Raw genomic sequence first — 19,436 nt, 5'->3', positions numbered from 1 at the left:
AGCGGTGGACCTGATAGGACCCCTCATGATTCCAAGCAGGTCAGGGAAGTGCTACATCCTCACGGTGGTGGATTTTGCCACCCGGTACCCTGAGGCGGTAGCGCTGGGCACCATAAGTGCCAAGACAGTGGCAGCAGCTTTGCTGAACATTTTTGCTAGGGTAGGTTTCCCTAGTGAGATCCTAACTGATCAGGGGTCGCAGTTCATGAGTGAACTGTTACATTGTCTCTGGGATGCCTGCGGTGTACAGCACCAGCGCACTACCCCTTACCATCCCCAAACAAACGGATTATGTGAGAGGTTTAATGGTACCCTGAAGCAGATGCTTCGGACCTTTATAGAGGCGGAGGGGAAAGACTGGGAGATTCACCTGCAGCACTTGCTGTTTGCATACCGAGAGGTACCGCAAGAATCTACAGGCTTCTCCCCCTTCGAGCTACTATATGGCCGCAGGGTACGTGGACCTCTGGACCTCTTCCGTGAGGGATGGGAGGGGGAGACTACTGCTACTGATGCTTCAGTGATCCAGTATGTAGTAGATCTCAGAGACCGGTTAGAGATGCTTATGGGGGTGGCCCAGGACCACCTCAGGGCTGCTCAGACCAAGCAGAAGCAATGGTATGACCAGCAGGCCCGTAGCAGAGAATTCATCCCAGGACAGCAGGTGCTTGTTCTCAAACCCACTCGGGAGAACAAGCTGATGGCTGCCTGGTCGGGACCGTACCCGGTTATCCGAAAGGTGAATGAGTGCAACTATGTTGTACAGGTAGCGCCTGAGAGGCACAAGACATATCACATTAATATGTTAAAGGAATACAGAGCACCGAGTATGGGAGCAGTAATGGCCATTTGTAGCCCACTGCTGGAGGATCCGGCGAGCAATGCTCTGCCTGATCTCCTAGGGGAGGCAAAGCAAGGAAACACTGTTGAGCAGGTAGAGATCGGGGCACAGTTGAGTGCTAGGCAGAAGGGAGAAGCCAGGGACATGCTAGCTCAGTATAGCGCCCTCTTCACTGACATGCCAGGGACCACACATCTCACCAAACACCCAGTACACACAGGGGACCTGCAGCCTCTGCATAAGCACGCTTATAGAGTGTCAGCAGAGGTCAAGACAAGTATGGAGAGAGATTGAGGAGATGCTGACCCTAGGGGTAATTACTCCGTCCCAGAGCCCTTGGGCAAGTCCAGTAGTCCTAGTGCCTAAGAAGGACAAAACCACCCGGTTTTGTGTGGACTACCGGTTGCTCAACGCTGGGACGGTGTCAGATGCTTACCCCATGCCCCGCATGGATGAGTTACTAGATGAACTCGCGGGGGCAAAGTATCTGACCACCATGGATCTGAGCAAAGGCTACTGGCAGATTCCCCTGACCCTGGAGGCTAGGGAGAAGTCAGCATTCATCACTCCAAGTGGCCTCTATGAGTTTTTGGTGATGCCATTTGGGATGAAGAATGCCCCGGCTACCTTCCAACGCCTGGTCAATAGGTTACTGGAAGGGATGCAGAGCTATGCCAGGGCTTACTTAGATGACATTGCTGTCTTTAGTAATTCCTGGGAATCCCACATAGGACATGTAGCTGCGGTGCTGGATAGAATCAGGGAGGCTGGGCTTACCTTAAAACCCACTAAGTGTATGGTAGGTATGGCAGAAGTCCTGTACTTAGGGCACAGGGTGGGTGGAGGGCATTTCAAGCCAGAGCCAGCCAAGGTAGAAGCCATAGTTCAGTGGCCTGTTCCAAAAACCAAGAAACAGGTCATGGCCTTTTTGGGCACCGCAGGGTACTACAGGAAATTTGTCCCACAGTACAGCGCCGTGGCCAAACCCCTGACTGATCTGACTAAGAAGCAACTGCCTGTGCTTATTACCTGGTCTCCTGCCTGTGAAACTGCTTTCCAGGCACTGAAATCTGCGCTTGCTGAGGCCCCCATCCTGGCTGCCCCAGATTATACCAAGCATTTTCTTATTCAGACTGATGCCTCAGACTTTGGTGTGGGGGCTGTGTTGAGCCAGGTGGGGGACGACGGCAAAGAGCACCCTGTGGTGTATCTCAGTCGCAAACTGCTCCCCAGGGAGGTGGCATATGCCACCATTGAAAAGGAGTGCTTGGCCATTGTGTGGGCACTCAAAAAGCTCCAGCCCTATGTCTATGGGAGGGCTTTCACGGTCATTACCGACCACAATCCCCTGAGCTGGCTACAGAGGGTATCAGGGGAAAATGCCAAACTGCTGAGATGGAGCTTGGCTTTGCAAGAATTTGAATTCACCATTCAGCACAAAAAGGGTAGTGAAAACAGCAATGCTGATGGACTTTCACGCCAGGACTATCCCTCTGAGACTGAATTCATTAATGGTGCCAGCAGTGCCCCACTCCCCGTCAGGGCCAGTGGGCCACAGGACACGCATTAAGAAGGGGAGGTGTAGAGGGAGAGAGGGGGTGGCCCGGTATTAAAGGGGTTGCACCCCATTTGGCCACCCCTGACCGCACCAGGGAGACAAGGGGTTAACTGGGCTGAGGTCCAGAAATGTGATGTAACCCTTGTTATGACATGTAAATGTATTTTCCCCTGTTCCATTGTAATGTCTGGTTACTCAGTGTTTGCATCACACACACACTAGAATCCATCCGGGAGCACAAGGGTTAATAATTCTTTAATGATTATAGCTCTTTGTGTAAGTTTCCCGCCTTTTCGGGCACCATTTTGCAGGTCCCCATTGGCCGCCATTAGGGCTCAATGCATTTCAATAGGAATTTGTGCTGTTTTCGTCCTGTTTCCTGTAGTGACCAGCAGGTGGCGTCCGAGAGGGAGAGCGGCGGTTTCCCATTGAAAGTCAATGGGCTCATTGACTTCAATGGAGATGCCTCGAGGTAACCTAGTTGGCTGCCGTCCAGACCGCAAACCGCAAAGCGGATACAATGTCCTTCAAAAGAGCTAAAATCACTGGGTCAAGTTCAACGTCAATTAGCGGGGAAATAAACTGTTTTAGGGCACCTAGGGATAAAATTCTTTTTGCCCCTAGTTCCTAAGCGTCCCCCCACTCGACCACCACCGGGTCCCCGAATCCTGGACCCCCGATAAGGGTCGAACCAGATAGAGCGGGTCGCGCCATAGGCTTTGCCGGCGGCGGCAGAAACGGCTCAGAAAAATGACTAAGTGAGAAATGCTGAATTTTAGGAATCCATATCTCCGGTTCCGGAGGGTTCAGCGGATCAGGGTTTGGGGTATCTGTAGCCACTGCTCCGGCATCGCTGCAGAACCATCCTTGACCCGCTTGGACCAACCCGACGGAGTATGGACCCCCTTGAAGTTCGGGACTTTTCCCATAAACTTCAATGGCAGAAAACCCCCATTGACTTCAATGGCGGCGATTTACCATTGAAAGTCTATGGCGGAGCTGCCCGTTGTTTTCAATGGGGATTTAGTGAAAAGCTGAGATTTCTTTTTCAATGGAGATTTTTGTATTAAAATGATTTAATGTGCATTGGTGTAACTCCGGTTTCTTAGGTCGTAGCAAGTCGCTTTTTGGACCATATGGTGTCCCAGTTCTGGCAATGCGAACTGGGAAGTTTGGACCTGCTAAACCTAACGGAACCGGATATTTTAATACGTTTATGTTTTATGCTTAATAGTGTATCTTAAGGTATGGACAAAGACCCAGAAGAGATTCTTTTGGGCCATAAGGTAGCAGATGGCCCTGGGGACGCCGCTATGTCTAGGATTTAAGTGCTGTTCAAAGAGTTTTATCACCCTCACTGTTTATCCGAAGCCCAAACCAGGGCAGGTCTTAAGTGTTCCAGTTAACACCTTTCAACAAAGGTTTTCCTGCCAGAACTCCAAATGGTAGACTGTCTGGCATTCCTGACGTAAATGTGGGGCTTCAGAAATGAGACCCCCAGAGTTCTACTGCGCATGTGCCAACTAGCAGGGGGGCATGGGTCAGAATGCTTTCCCACGTTAGTGAGTGGCTGGAGGTAATTGGAAACCAATCCCCTGTGCTTAAGGTTAAGAATAGAAGGAGAATGGTTTATAAACTGCTGTCCACCCATATATCCTTTGTCTTCGTTTGCTGATATGGTTACCTGATATCACCTGAATGATTTCCTCACTGCTGAAAGAAATGCTACATCATACTTCTCATTCCCCAACCCTTAAGTAAGTGTACTTCTTGTTCGTTACTGTATTATCTGTTGTGTTCACCTATATTCTAAGGAATAAATACAATTTATTATATCTTAAGCCTCGTTCAGTTCAAACCCAATTATTTTTGTGTAATATTAATAAGCCTGTGGAAGCTATCGTCACAAGGAGGTATTATAGTGTGTATTGTGGGGAGAATTAGTGTGTGTGTTGTTTGGGAGTGATATTCGGGAGGATTGTGTGTGCAGAAGGAAGAATGAGTGAGGGGGGAGTAAGGGAGCAGGATTGAATGAGAGGGGGTCATTGAGTGATAGCGGGGAGGGGAGGGAAGAGTGAGGAGAGTGGGTGTAGGAGGGAGCAGTGCAAGAGACCGTCGGGGGCAGAATACATGGTGAGAAGGGAGGCTGCCTAGAAGCATAAAAATCTACTTCACCACTGTTCTGTACTCTCTTCAATACTCTGTGTTACAGATCTCTCTGGCAAGAAATGGGGTCCAATGGCAAAGACTGCTCTAAATAAGATAGTATAAATGAACACAGAGAGAAATTCCAAAGAGTAACCCAAGAAAATACAAGTGAAATCTAATCGTAAGGTAATTAGTCCCATTAAGTGAAATACATAAAGGAATAGTCCATAAAAAAGCACAAAGGAAAAAAATAGGAGTACTTTATTGTGATGTTACATTTCAGAGAATATAAAATTATAGGAAAACAATTCCACTTTATTCAGAAAACCAGAAAGTCTTGGTCCCAGGTGGACTGAATTTTTATTGCAAATAAGTTCCTTAATACACAAGTAAAGAATATAGTTACTTATTCTATTCTCTACTGTAAGACGTGCCACATTGCCCAATATTTGGGTACAGTGCCCAGATTGTGACCATGCACTACAGAGGTGAGATTCCCCCAACTCCAATTTGCTACACACTCCAAGAGAGATTATTGTGATCAGAGGTGGAATGAGAGGGGTGAGAAGGGTCGCTGCCCAGGGAGTAGCCTGACAGGGGGTACAGAAATCTCTTTTGGTGCATATATTGCGGAGCTGCATTGATTGACTTGTCAATCAGCTCTGCTGCCTATCCCATTGACATCATGATCCGGCACTGTGATCAGCTGCAGCGCTGACCCAGGTGTGTTAGTGCAGCACTTTACAGGGAGGGAACAGAGGTTGTGGATGACAGATGCTGGGGATAGGCCATGAGTACGGGCCAGAGTAAGGTGGAGACTTTCTGTACTCTGCATACAGGACACTGCATGCATGACAGTGTCTGTGTGTGTGTGTGTGTGTGTGTATTCCAAGTGTCAGTGTGCATAAGTAAGTGTGCTCTGTAAGTATGCCTGTGTGGCAGGTATAGGGGGGTGGTTCAGCTGGAGGAACTTATCCAGGCACAAAAGCACATAGATGCCCCAGATTATACCACCCCAAATGCTGATAATATCCTGCTGCACTTTACAGAAGATGATGCAGATGTCAGTGGGTGGTGGGTTCATTAAATCCATCCATCATATCATAGCCACACTGTGCATATGATGTACTGAATCAATCACAGGAAGACATCTCCATGGTAGGGGTAGAAGTTAACAGAATATGTCCAGCACTGTGGTGTGTAGCCCATAAATAATAATTGTGCACATTACAGAACATACTTGCAACTGCAAGATCATTTTGCTGCTTGTAGTGTTTGCTCTTGTCCTGTGCAGTGTTGTCGTAGATCCGTCTCTTCAGTGTTCACTGCAATAAAAGTAAGACATTGCATTAATATTACAGAAGTTTGGGAGCTGAAATCCCACTATGCTGCAGACATTTTCCCTTTGCATAAGATTCTTGTGATTATATCTCAATGATGATCAATAACAACTACATCATAACACAGCCGCTCAATACAAAATATGTATTTGCTATCAATGGTCATGGAGGCCAAACGTCACACAATGTACAGATACACTACCGACACACTTTATTGAAGTGTGGTCGGTACCGCAAGCCGGGAAATCTCCCGGCTTGCTAGTGGCCGCCCCTCGGCGTGCCGTGCATCATAGACGCGCGGTCACGCGTCATCGGGAGCGTGCGCCCCCTGCACGCGTGTCCAGGGGCTCCCCGAGGGAGCCCTGGTGTCCCGCGATCGCGGGACAGCGGCAGGGGGTTCCGGGGGACCCGGCGGACCCGGCAGCGGTAGGGAGAGCGCCCCGATCGGAGGGCGCTCTTCCGCTGCTTCGGCGCGCGCCCGTCACACTCGGGCACGCGCCAGGCTACTGCTGCGGCACAGAACGGGCAAATGCTCGAATAAACTGTGCCGCAGCAGTATACTGCTGCGGCCGAGTTTATTCGAGCATTTGCCCGTTCTTGGCCGCAGCAGTAACCTGGCGCGCGCCGGAGGGTGCCGGGCGCACGCCGAAGCAGCGGAGGAGCGCCCTCCGATCGGGGCTTTCTCCCTTCCGGTGCCGGGTCCGTCGGGTCCCCCGGAACCCCCTGCCGCTGTCCCCCACATCGCGGGACACCAGTGCTCCCTCGGGGAGCCCTGGACGCGCGTGCAGGGGGCGCAGGCACCCGATGACGCGTGACCGTGCATCGGTGATGCGCGGCACGCTGAGGGAGTGCGGCTAGCACGCCGGGGCATCCCCCGGCTTGCGGTGCTAGCCGTGCTTCAATAAAACGTGTCGGTAGTGTAGCAAGGATTATTTCTTCCTCTGGTGCATTATGATGGGATGTGTTGTAAGATTCTGCATTATTAGCATCACTGAATCTTTTGGAAACTGAGTAATATTCTATGTTTTAATGCAATATTATGGATGATCAGCCGGTAAAATAAAGCTTACTGTATCTGTAGCCATGCTCTACCCATGATGTGCTGAATCAATGACTGCAGAGTGATTCAGAGTGGTAAACATGACTGGAACACATCTCTGAATAGAGGACAGAACAGCAGTGCAGAGTAGGAGGTGAATGTATCTCAAATGGAAGACTTAGTAGCTGTGTGGGGAGTAGACAGTACAGACTGATCAAATAAATAGTTAAAGGAGTATCTTCAACATTACTTGGCTTTGTTATCAACATTGAAGTTTCTCTTGTTTTTTCTGTTCTTTAAATCACTACTACTGATGCCATGTGTAACCTGTACTGAGAGATATACTCTACTGGCCTAGATGAAACCATATGATGCAAACAGGATTCATCCCACTCCAGATTCATATGATTGCACCACTTCAACCTTTAATAAAACACATAGAACTACAGCAGTGCGCTACTGCACATGTTCTTGTTATGAATGGTAGTAGATGTGGTCCTTGGGTCAATACTTCATACAGCAGCCACACTCTACTCATGATGTATTGAATCAACAAAAACCTGCATGGTACAGATCACAGGAAGGGTAGAGTAGAGGGGAATATGTCCAATGCGAAACCCTTAGCAGCTGGATTGTGTGGAGTCAACAAAACGACAAATACTAAATGAGAAATATACACATTGCTTATCTGTCTCTGTGTAGTCATTTTCCTCCTCTTCAACTGTCTTTCAAAATTTCTCTTCTGACACAAAAGAAACACATGGCTTCAATATTCACTGTTCTTCCCTCCTGAAATAAAAGTTAAGCATTGCATGGTTATGATCATACATACAATGAACCTTGCGCCAAACCATGTGATCCAAAGTAAATCCACCTCCCTCCCATAGCTGTGTTCCTTCTAGAGCTTCTACCACACAAGTCATTAATGTTCGTGACACTGTACTGCAGTCACAGTCTGCACACAAAGTACTGAATCAATTACATCACACTGAAAAGGCAGTCTACATGATGCAATAGTTAACCATAATAACTCTGTCATGCAAATGACAGGAAAACCTATATGTATATCATTAGGGGGGAGGGGAAAAATAATTAAAAAATAAGTGCGACAAATAAAAACAGATTATAGGAAAGTAAATCCTTGCCCTGGGAACTTTACAATCTAATAGAAATGTTAGAAGACTTAAAGAGAGGCAGCAGTTGGGGGAAGAAGTGCAGTAGATGACAATGCTTGTCCTTAATGGTGGGTACAATTAGTAGAAAGCACATCTTGGGAACAATAGTTGTTAGCAGTGACTGTGGGTGTGGGACAGTAGCCACGAGTCAAAGTTTTTGAAATGCTTGATTTAAGTCGTGAATTTTAAGATTGGTCTTACATGTGGGTGGAAGAGGTTATGTTGGCATATACTGAGTGTGAGGAAGTTTCACATGTACGGTGCAGTGATGGAAAATGGTTTCAGGCAAGTGAGAGAACAGTAGAGGTGAAAGAAGTTTACAGGAGACAGTTATGGTTATAGTGCAAGAGACAAGCAAGGGCATAACGAGAGATCAAAGATGATATGCAAGAAGGAGCAGATTAATGGAGAGCCTTAACAAAAAGGTAAGGAGGAGAACTTTGTAGGTGATACAAAAACTTGATGGGATGCCAGGACAGGGATTTAAGGAGATGAGCAGAGACTGTTGTGGGAGAAAGTGAGATAATTCAAGCAGCAGAGTTTTGCATAGGAGAAAGTTGTGAAGCATGGAGGCCTGTTAGTAGTATGTTAAAATAACCTATAGGATAACAGTATACATTGGAGTTTTAGCAGTAGGTTGAGAGGGGAAAGGGAAGATCTTGGCAATATTACAGAGAAAGAGGCAACACATTTTACCCATAGCCGTGCATGTGAATGGAGATGGAATTGAAGAGCCAAATGTTACTCCTATGCAACATGTTTGATGACAAGATAGATGGTAGTACTGTTTACTGTGATGGAGAAAGGGGATAATATGAGCCCAGTGTTAGACATTAAGTTTAAGGCAGTGGAGTGCCATCCATGAGCATATAGCCAGGAGACAACCCAAGAGTAGGGACTGGATTGCAGGAGTGAGAACAGGGGTGGATAGATTTGTGTGTGTATCATCCGCATAGAGATTATATCTAAGGCCAAAAGCATTGATGAAGTCACCAAATGATAGTATGTAGAGAGAAAGAGAGATCTCAGAACAGACCCCTGATGTATACCCACAGACAGATCAATAGAAGACGAAGACATGTTAGCAACAGAGATGGAGAATGTGTGACAGGAAAGTTATGATGAAAACCAGGATAGAACTTTGTTACTGATACCAAGAGAGAGTTTAGAATATGAAGGAGGAGAGTGATTGAGAGCATCAAACGCAGCCGATAGATCAAGTAGGATTAGTAGGGAAAAACCTTGGGAATTAGCTTTAAGCACAGTCTGTAGAACGTGCTGTACGAAAGGCAGGTTGTAAAGGATCCAGGAGGGCATGTGATTTAAGAATGTTGACACTAGCAATTAGAAGGCAAACAGCATGAGGGATACAGAGCGGTAGTTAGTAAGGCACATAGGGTGTAGTTTGTTTCTGACAAAAGGGTGACCGCTACAGGCTTAAAGTAAGAGGGCAAAAATCCAGAGAATAGGGAGAAATTGAAGATGTGGGTGAGAGTGGGGACTAAGAGATGCAGTAAGGTGTGAGGGGATACGATCTAGAGGGCATGTGGTAGAGGGAGAATAGAAGATGATTAGCTTCCAGCTCTGTAAGAGAAGAAAAGGAGTCAAGTGCAGAAGGAGATTTGGGTAGAAGGAGAGAAGGGGGAAGGGACAGAAGGAATCTCCTTTTGGGTGGCATCCACCTTGCCTCTGAAGTAGTCAAATGCTTGAGGAGAAGTGAAGGAAGGATGGCAAGTGGGAGGAGAAGGTCAGTGGAGGGAGTCAAATACAGAGAAAAAAAACAGCGTAAATTAAATTTGAGTGTTGATGAGTGTGGAAAAAAGTAGTGTATTTAGCCCTAGAGAGCAGCTTTATACAGGACAGGAGACATTTTTACTGTAGAAAAATCAAACAAAGTGTGAGATTTCCTCCGTAGGTATTAAGAACAGCGAGTGGAAGTGTGATGAGTGTGTTTGGGAATTTAGCCAAAGGTGTGGGTTAGAGGGATGAGTGTGTCAGAGCCTATAGGGGGCATATAGATAGGAGGATAGCATTGTAAGAGTTAATAAGATTGTTAGTTTAAGCAGAAAGAAAGAGAGAGAAGAGAGAAGAGAGAAGAGAGGTTAGAGTAGATGTCAGAGGAGAGTTTAATTAAGCAGAGGCAAATCAGTGGGACAGGTAAGATGCGGTGAGGGGAATGACTGATTGTGACTGATGAGAGCAGAAGAGGTTATGTACAACTAGAGCCTTGTTAGTAAGAGTGGACATTCCAGAGGGCACAGGAGAAGGGAAGAGAAAAGTAAGGAAAGGAATGTGGATTACATTAGATAGGTTAACACTCTTAGTAGGGAGGCCTGATGTGTATATGAGCCGGTCCAAGATTATAAGAGATATCCCCCAACATCAGCGAGCATAGAAGGAGACACAGAGATAGGTGTAGAGAGAGACAGAGATAGGGATATGTAGAGAGAGAGAGAGGCGTCAAGAGAATGAGACAGATAGGCGTAGAGAGAGGAGACATAGAGAGAGGGGGCTTTGAGAGGGGGGCGTAGAGAATGAGGGAAGGTGGAAGAGAATAGGATGTGCAGGAGTGCATTTCATTGAGCAGTGCAGAAATAGCTGCAATAGAGGTCTGTACAAATGGTGCTTTGTGTAGACACATGCAAAGGTAGGGGAAGGAAAGTGTATAGAACATGTGGATAAAAGCAGGAGTGTGGAAGTTAGAGAAATTAGAAAAGTTTTACAGAGGAGTGAGGAAACAGTAAACAGAAAGAACAAGAGAGAGGTTACATTGGGATGACGTGCTGTGGTAGAGAGAAATGCTAGGAGAGAGCCTCCAGATATTAGAGGACATGAATTGAGAGAGCAAATGTATAAATCAAAACCGGAGGGGGAGGTATAGCACGAAAGCTTGCACAGCAGTTGATGAAGATTATAGTCTTAAAGTTGCGTGTACCTGTCAGGGCACTCAAGAAGGTCAATGCTCACAAGTGCAGAGTTCATGAAGAAATGCTGAATCCAGTTCCCCTCCAATTTAATTTTAATATAACTTTTTCATTCTTCATTACTGCAAAAAGCAAACAAAACAAAACCACATTGCATTACTATTTTTAAAATGGATTGAATGACATATTCAACAGTAACTGTGTGATGCCAATATTCCCTTCTCACTCGTAGGCCAGTACGGTCAGGTACCCAGTACTGATAAAACAATAAGTGCCCGTACTAAGTACCAATATGAATTATAAGGAAATGTAAAATCTCCAGGTCTCTCTCCATCTCTGCAACAGATATATGGATAAGCCCATATTAAGGCATCACGTGACCGGAGCCGTCACTGACTGGGTATACGCAAAGATGCAGGGAGATGCAAAGAAAGGGAGGGAGAGAGACAGGGAGAAGATGGGAAACGGAGGGAGGCACGGATGGCAGGCCTCTCTCTTTCACTGTTGCATGCAAGGAGCTGGTCCCAACATCCACAAAGTGTGTGTGTATTATTGGTTGTGTTTTATGGCGGTAGGAGGATAGTGTGTATATTGTGTGTGTGTGTGGGAGTATTATATTGTGTGTAGGGTATTATAGTGTGTATATTATGTTGAGGTGCAGAGGAGAGTGTTAGATTGGGTATCTTGTGTTAGGGGGTATTGTGTATATTGTGTTTAAGACTATAATATTATTGGGGAGATTATTATTGAGGAGGTATTAAAGTGTGTATTGTGGGGAGTATTAGTGTATGTATTATTTGTGGGTGACAGATGCTGTGGGTAGGCCAAGAGTACGGGCCAGACTAAGGTGGAGACTTTCTGTACTCTGCATACAGGACTCTACATGCACTGCAGAGGTGAAATTCCCCCAACTCCAATTTGCTACACTCTCCAAGAGAGAATATTGTGATCAGAGGTGGAAGATGAGCAGGGTCACTGCCCAGGGAGTAGCCTGTCAGGGGGCATGGAAATCTCTTTTGGTGCGTATGTTGCCACGTGGCATTGATTGACCGGTCAATTAGCACTGCTTCCTATCACAGTGACATGATCCGGTGCTGTGATCGGTTGCAGCGCTGACCAAGGTGTGTTAGTGCAGCAATTTACAGGGAGGGAACAGAGGTTGTGGGTGACAGATGCTGGGGGTAGGCCAAGAGTACGGGCCAGAGCAAGGTGGAGATATTCTGTACTCTGCATGCCCATCCTGCATGCCCAGGACTCTGCATGCATGCCAGTGGCTGTGGGGTGTGTGTGTGTAGGTATGCCAAGTGTCAGTGTGCATAAGTAAGTGTGCTGTGTGTGTAAGTAAGTTTGCCTGTGTGGCAGGAGGTGTAGGGGGGTGGGGGGCGGGGGGCGGTTCAGCTGGAGGACTTTACCCAGCACAAAAGCACATAGATGCCTCTGATTATATCACCCCAAATGCTGATAATATCCTGCTGTAGATGCACTTTACAGAAGATGATACAGATGTCATCAGTGTTTGGTGGGTTCATTAAATCAATCCATCATATAATAGCCACACTGTGCATATGATGTACTGAATCAGTAACACCAATCACAGGAAGACATCTCCATGGTAGGGGTAGTGTTGAAGTTAACAAAATATGTCCAGCACTGTGGTGTGGAGCCCATACATAATAATTGTGCACATTACCAGAACAACATATTGTCAACTGCATGATCATTTTGCTGCTTGTAGTGTATACTCTTGTCCTGTGCAGTGTTGTAGTAGATCCGTCTCTTCGGTGTTCACTGCAATAAAAGTAAGACATTGCATTAATATTACAGAAGTTTGGGGGCTGAAATCCCACTATGCTAATGACAGTTTCCCTTTGCATAAGATTCTTGTGATTATATCTCAATGATGATCAATAACAACTACATCATAACACAGCTGCTCTATACAGAATATGTATTTGCCATCAATGGTCATGGAGGCAATATGTCACACAATGTACATATATAGCAAGGATTATTTCTTCCTCTGGTGTATTATGATGGGAGGGTGAGATTCTGCATTATCAGCATCAGTAAATCTGTAGGAAACTGAGTGATATTCTATTTTTTAATGCAATATTAGGGTAAAATAAAGCTTGCTGTATCTATAGCCATGCTCTACCCATGATGTGCTGAATCAATGACTGCAGAGCGATTTAGAGTGGTAAACATGACTTGAACTCATCTCTGAATAGAGGGTAGCACAGTAGTGCAGAGTAGAAGGTGAATGTATCTCAAATGGAAACCCTTAGCAGCTGTGTGGGGAGTAGACAGTACAGACTGACCAAGTAAATAGTAAAAAGTAGTAACTTCAACATTACTTGGTTTTGTTCTCCACTCCTGTTTTTCTGTTCTTTAAATCACTAATACTGATGCCATATGTAACCTGTACTGAGAGTTATATACTCTACTGGCCTAGATCAAATTAAATGATGCAAACAGGATCCCTCCCACTCAAGATTCATATGATTGCACCACCTCAACCTTTCATAGCAATAACATAGAACTGCAGCAGTGCGCTACTGCACATGTTCTTGTTATGAATGGTAGTAGATGTGGTCCTTGGGTCAGTACTTCATACTGTAGCCACACTCTATTCATGATGTATTGAATCAACAAAAATCTGCATGGTACAGATCACAGGAAGGGGTGGAGTAGAGGTGAATATGTCCAATGCGAAACCCTTAGCAGCCGGATTTTTTGGAGTCAATAAAACGACAAATACTAAATGAGAAATATACACATTGCTTATCTGTCTCTGTGTAGTCATTTTCCTCCTCTTCAACTGTCCTTCAATTTTCTATTTTGCAAGAAAATGAACACATGGCTTCAATATTCACTTCTGTTCTGCAGTCTTTCCTCTTGAAATAAAAAAGTTAAGCATTGCATTATTATTATTATAATTATTATTGACGATACATACAATGAACCTTGCTCCAAACCATGTGATACAAAGCAAATCCACCTCCCTCCCACAGCTGTGCTCCTTCTAGAGCTTCTACCACACAAGTTATTCATGTCAGTGAAACTGTACTGCAGTCCCGGTCTGCACACAATCTACTGAATCAATGACATCACACTGTGTCACACAATGTCATGCTAACGACAGGAAACAATCTTTGTATATATCTATGTATATATAATAATAATAATAATAATAATAATAAAAAAAATAAGACAGGACAGACACTCCTACATTGCAATCAATAGAAAATAACTGGGACAGGCACTTCAAGGATGCATACGGTCCCGGATAAACTGTAGCTACCTATACACGTGTGCCTTGTCTCTAGACTCTGCATATATCTCTATTTATATACCACCCATTGTGTACTCAGCGCTTTACAAGAGAGACCAAAAAGTACAGGAAATTATTATACAATAAGTTCAACAAACAAAAACAGACAATAGGAAAGTAAATCCCTGTCCTGGGTAGTTTACAATCTAAGAGAAATGTAAGGAGACTTACAGAGAGACAACAGGTGGGGGAACAAGTGCAGTAGATGACAATGCTTGTCCTTAATGGTGGGTACTTGTAGTATAAAGCACTTCTTGGGAACAATAGTTAGTGACTGAATGAGTGACAGTAGCAACGAGTAAAAGCTATTGAAATGCTTCATTTAAGTTGTGAATTTTAAGGTTGATCTTAAATGTGGGTGGAAGAGGGTATGTTGGCATATACTGAGTGTGTGTGAGTTTCACAGGTAAATTGATGGGAAAGGGTTTCAGGCAAGAGAGCGAGTGCGCAGTAGAGGTGTAAGAAGTATAATGGAGACAGTTATTAGTAGAGCTTAGGAGACGAGGAAGGGCATAACGAGACCAAAGATGATATGTAGGAAGGAGCAGATGAATAGAGAATAGTGTTGGACTGGGTCCTCAACTATAAAAAAATGGGTAACGGGTACCCGGCCAAAATGAAAGGTTCTACCCGGTCGGGTACACGGTTTGGCACTTACCTTCCGGGTGGCGGTGACATCTAGGATCAGCAGCAGTCCTGTGACGGTGGCAGCATCTGTGGTGTCTTCAGCCGGCGGGGGAGCTGCAGGCTCACAGACACAGCTTACCTGCTTCGGTGCTGTGGAAGTGATTCCTGCAGCTCCCCCCGCCAGGTGAAGACACCTCTGATGCTGCCAACATCAGAGGACTGCTGCTGCTGATCCTAGATGTCTTAGGAAAGGTAAGTATAAAAGATTATTTCCAGCTGCCCTGACATTACCCGACGCCGGGTATTACCCGGCCAAGTCCACTTCTCAGTGGCCGGTTTCGAGTAATGTCCGGGTAGCTGGAAATGTGTCGGGTAACGCCGGGTACTCGGTACACCACTAATAGAGAACCTTAACAAAAAGGTAAGGAGGAGAACTTTGTAGGTGATCTGAAACTTGATGGGAAGCAAGGAGAGGGATTTAAGGAGGAGGAGGAGATGAGCAGATACTGTTGTGGGAGAAAGGGAAATTATTCAAGCAGCAGAGTTTTGGATAGATTGCAAATGAGAAAGTTGTGAAGCAGGGAGCCCTGTTAGCAGTATGTTAACCCATACGATAAGGGCATGCATTGGCGTTTTAGCAGTAGATTGACAGAGAAAAGGGCAAATCTTGGAAATATTACAGAGAAAGAATCGACAAACTTTAGCCAGTGTCGTGAATGAAGATGGAAAGGGAAGAGTCAAATGTTACTCCTAGGCAATGTGCTTTCATGACAGGATGATGGTAGTACTGTTTACTGCGATGGAGAAAGGTGATATTAGGCCAGATTTAGGGGGAAATATGAGGAGCTCAGTTTTAGACATTAGGTTTAAGGCAGAAGAGTGTCATCCATGGAGGATATAGCCAGGAGGCGACCCGAAACTAGGAACTAAATTGCAGGAGTGACGGTAGGGTGGATAGGTGTGTGTATCATCTGCATAGAGATGATATCAAGGGACAAAATAGTTGATAAGGTCAACTAGTGATAGTATGTAGTGAGAGAGGTCCCAGAACAGAGTCCTGAGGTATACCAACAGACAAAACAACAGGAGACAAAGACACGTTAGCAACAGAGATGGAGAATGTGTGATGGAGAAGTATGATGAAAACCAGGATATAAGTTTGCTGCGGATACGAAGAAAGAGTTTAGAATATGAATGAGAAGAGTGATTGACAGTATCAAAAGCAGAAGAGAGATCAAGCAGGATTAGTAAGTAAAATGGACCTTGGGAATTTTCTTTATGTACATAATTGGTTACATTGGGAAAGGCAGATTGTGAAGGGCCCAGAGGAGCATGTGATTTAAGAATGTTGATCAAACGGGAGATCACAAGACGTTCTAGCAATTAGGAGGCAAATGGTAGGACGGATACAGGGCGATAGTTAGAAATTCACACAAGGTCAAGGTTATTTTTGAGAATAGGGGTGACCACTGCATGCTTAAAAGGAAGAGTTGAAAGAGCCAAAGGATATGGAGGAATTGAAGATGTGGGTGAGAGTGAGAATATAGGATTGAGAGGGCATGTGGTAGAGGGAGAAGAGAAGATCAGGTTCCAGCTTTGTGACAGGAGAAAAGGAGTCAAGAGTGCAATGAGATCTAGATAGAAAAAGAGAGAGGGGGAAGGGAGAGAACGAATCTACTTGTGGATGGCATCCACCTTGCCTCAAGTGAGCAAAGGCTTGAGGAGAAATAAAGGATGGTTGTTAAGTGGGAGGAGAAAGTCAGTGGTGGGACTCAAATACATAGAAGACAGTGTGAATGAAATTGGAGTGTTGATGAGTGAGGAAAAAGTAGTGTTTGACCTTAAAAAAAGGAGCAGAGTTTTACAGAACAGGACAAAGGTTTAGTGTAGAAAATCAGACTGTGAGATTTCCTCCATAGGTGTTAAGAGCAGCAGTGTGATGTGATGAAGTGTGATGAGAGCGTGCTTGTGAATTAAACCAATGCATGGGTTAGGCTGCGTCTATAGTAAGCACGCAACAGAAGGCAAAGTTAGCGCATGCCTGTCGCTCCAGCAATCCCTGCACTGAGGTCCGAGGCGACGGGGAGGCCCTGCATCGCTCGCACGCACTGTGGACGACCAAGCGTGTGCCCATGATAATCACGGCCTTAGAGGGATGAGTGTGTCAGAGCCTAGAAGGGGCATATAGATGATGGAGGAGGAGGGAGGAGGAGATGATAGCATTGTAAGAGTTAACAAGATAGTTAGTTTAAGCAGAAAGTGAGGAGAGGTTAGAGATAAGGGTAGATGTCAGAGGAGAGAGTTCAATTAAGCTGAGGTATCGAGTAGGACAGGGGTGAGGGGAATGAGAGGTGGTGGATGATGAGAGCAGAAGAGGTCATGTACAAATAGACCTTGTTAGTCAGAGAGCAGTCATTCCAGAGGGCACGTGAGAAGTGAAGAGTAAAGTGAGACATGGAATGTGGATTACATTAGATGGGTTAATACGCTTAGCAGGGAGGTGGAGAGAGAGAGGCAAGAGGCAGAGAGTGGTGCAGGGGTTGAGGAAGAGATGTTGCATGTACCTTATCAGAACATTAAAGAACATCAATTCACACTGGTGCAGAGTTGATGATGAATCCAGTTCACCTCCAATTCAATTTTAACAGAAATGTTTCATTCTTCATTACTGAAAAAAAAGAAAAGTAAAAAACATTTCATTACTATTTTCAAAATGGATTGAATTCCCCCAACAATGACTATGTGTTACCAATATATCCCTCTCAGTCCCACTGCAGCATATACTGTACCAGTGTGAAAGTAGGAAGGTACACAGTACCGGTAAAACAATACGTGCCGGTACTATGCACCATATGAATTATAAGGGGATGTAAATCTCCCAGTCTCTCTCCATATCCGCAACAGAGCGGGCTCCGGTCAGTGGCATGGATGCCCATATATGGGTATGCTCATATTTGGGCATCCCATGTCACTGACCGGAGCCGGCTCTGAGTATAGGGATATATGCGGAGACGCAGAGGTGCAAGGAAATGGGAGGAGGCACGGTGAGAAACAGGGAGAGACCACAGGAAGATAGAGGGCAACAACTTCCACAAGGTACTTGTATGGGTAGAATTGTTTGTATTTTGTGCAGAGGGGGTAATTTCAGATAAAATACAATTCTCCACCCTCTACGAAACAATTCCACTTTGTTCAGTAAGCCAGAAAGTCTTGGTCCCATGTGGACTGAATTTAATGCAAATAAGGTCCTTAATACACAAGTAAAGAATAAAGTTACTTATTCTCTACTGTAAGAAGTGCCACATTGCCCACTATTTGGGTCCTGTGCCCAGATTGTGACCATGCATGGCAGAGGTGAGATTCCCCCAACTCCAATTTGCTACACTCTCCAAGAGAGATAATTGTGATCAGAGGTGGAACTAGGGGAGGGTGTGAGCAGGGTCACTGCCCAGGGAGTAACCTGACTGGGGGCACGGAAATCTCATTTAGTGCATATGTTGCGGCACTGCATTGATTGACCGGTCAATCTGCACTGCTGCCTGTCACAGTGACATCCTGATCGGGCACTGTGATCAGCTATAGCACTGACCCAGGTGAGATAGTTCAGCACTTTACAAGGAGGGAACAGATGTTGTGGGTGACAGATGCTGGAGGTAGGCCAAGACTGTTGGCCAGAGTAACGTGGAGACTTACTGCACTCTGCATGCCCATCCTCTCCCTGACATCAGGGGAAGGAAGTGGCCCTGGGGTGTGTGTAGGTATGCCAGATGTCAGTGTATGCATAAGTAAGTATGCCTGTGTAGTGGGAGGTGTAGGGGCGTTAAGCTGGAGGACTTAAAACAGGCACAAAAGCACATAGATACCTCTGATTATACCGCACCAAATGCTGATAATATCATGCTGTAGCTGCACTTTACAGAAGATGATGCAGATGTCATCATTGGTTGGTGGGTTCATTAAATCAATCCATCATATCATAACCACACTGTGCATATGATGTACTGAATCAGTAACACCAGGAAGACATCTCCATGTTAGGAGTAGAGTTGAAGTTAACAGAATATGTCCAGCACTGTGGTGTGTAGCCCATAAATAATAATTGTGCACATTACCAGAACAACATACTGTCAACTGCAAGATCATTTTGCTGCTTGTAGCGTATGCTCATCCTGTACAGTGTTGTAGTAGATCCGTCTCTTCAGTGTTCACTGCAACAAAAGTAAGACATTGCATTAATATTACAGACGTTTGGGGGCTGAAATCTCACTTCGCTGCGGACAATTTCCCTTTGCATAAGATTCTTGTGATTATGTCAATGATGATCAATAACTGCATCATAACACAGCCGCTCTATACAGAAGATGTACTTGCTCTCATTGTCATTGAGGTAATACGTCACACAATGTACAGATATAGCAAGGATTATTTCTCCCACTTGTGCATTATGGCATTA

The 19,436-nt window shown here is 45.3% G+C and overlaps 1 long non-coding RNA gene across 1 annotated transcript; it reads right to left on the bottom strand.

Annotated features, from left to right (window-relative positions):
- Positions 1-5,664: 5,664 nt before the first annotated feature.
- LOC142475667 (uncharacterized) lies at positions 5,665-12,807 on the bottom strand. The gene is made up of 4 exons (XR_012791076.1): positions 12,716-12,807; positions 11,037-11,147; positions 7,606-7,715; positions 5,665-5,872 (listed from the first exon to the last, which is right to left on the bottom strand). It is a non-coding gene; the product is annotated as an uncharacterized LOC142475667 (long non-coding RNA).
- Positions 12,808-19,436: the final 6,629 nt, after the last annotated feature.

The sequence above is a fragment of the Ascaphus truei genome, unplaced genomic scaffold (assembly GCF_040206685.1).
Source record: "Ascaphus truei isolate aAscTru1 unplaced genomic scaffold, aAscTru1.hap1 HAP1_SCAFFOLD_1318, whole genome shotgun sequence".
In the NCBI taxonomy this organism is placed as follows: Eukaryota; Metazoa; Chordata; class Amphibia; order Anura; family Ascaphidae; genus Ascaphus; species Ascaphus truei.
Note: the sequence above shows the minus strand (reverse complement) of the source record. Positions and strands in the feature narration are given on the sequence as shown.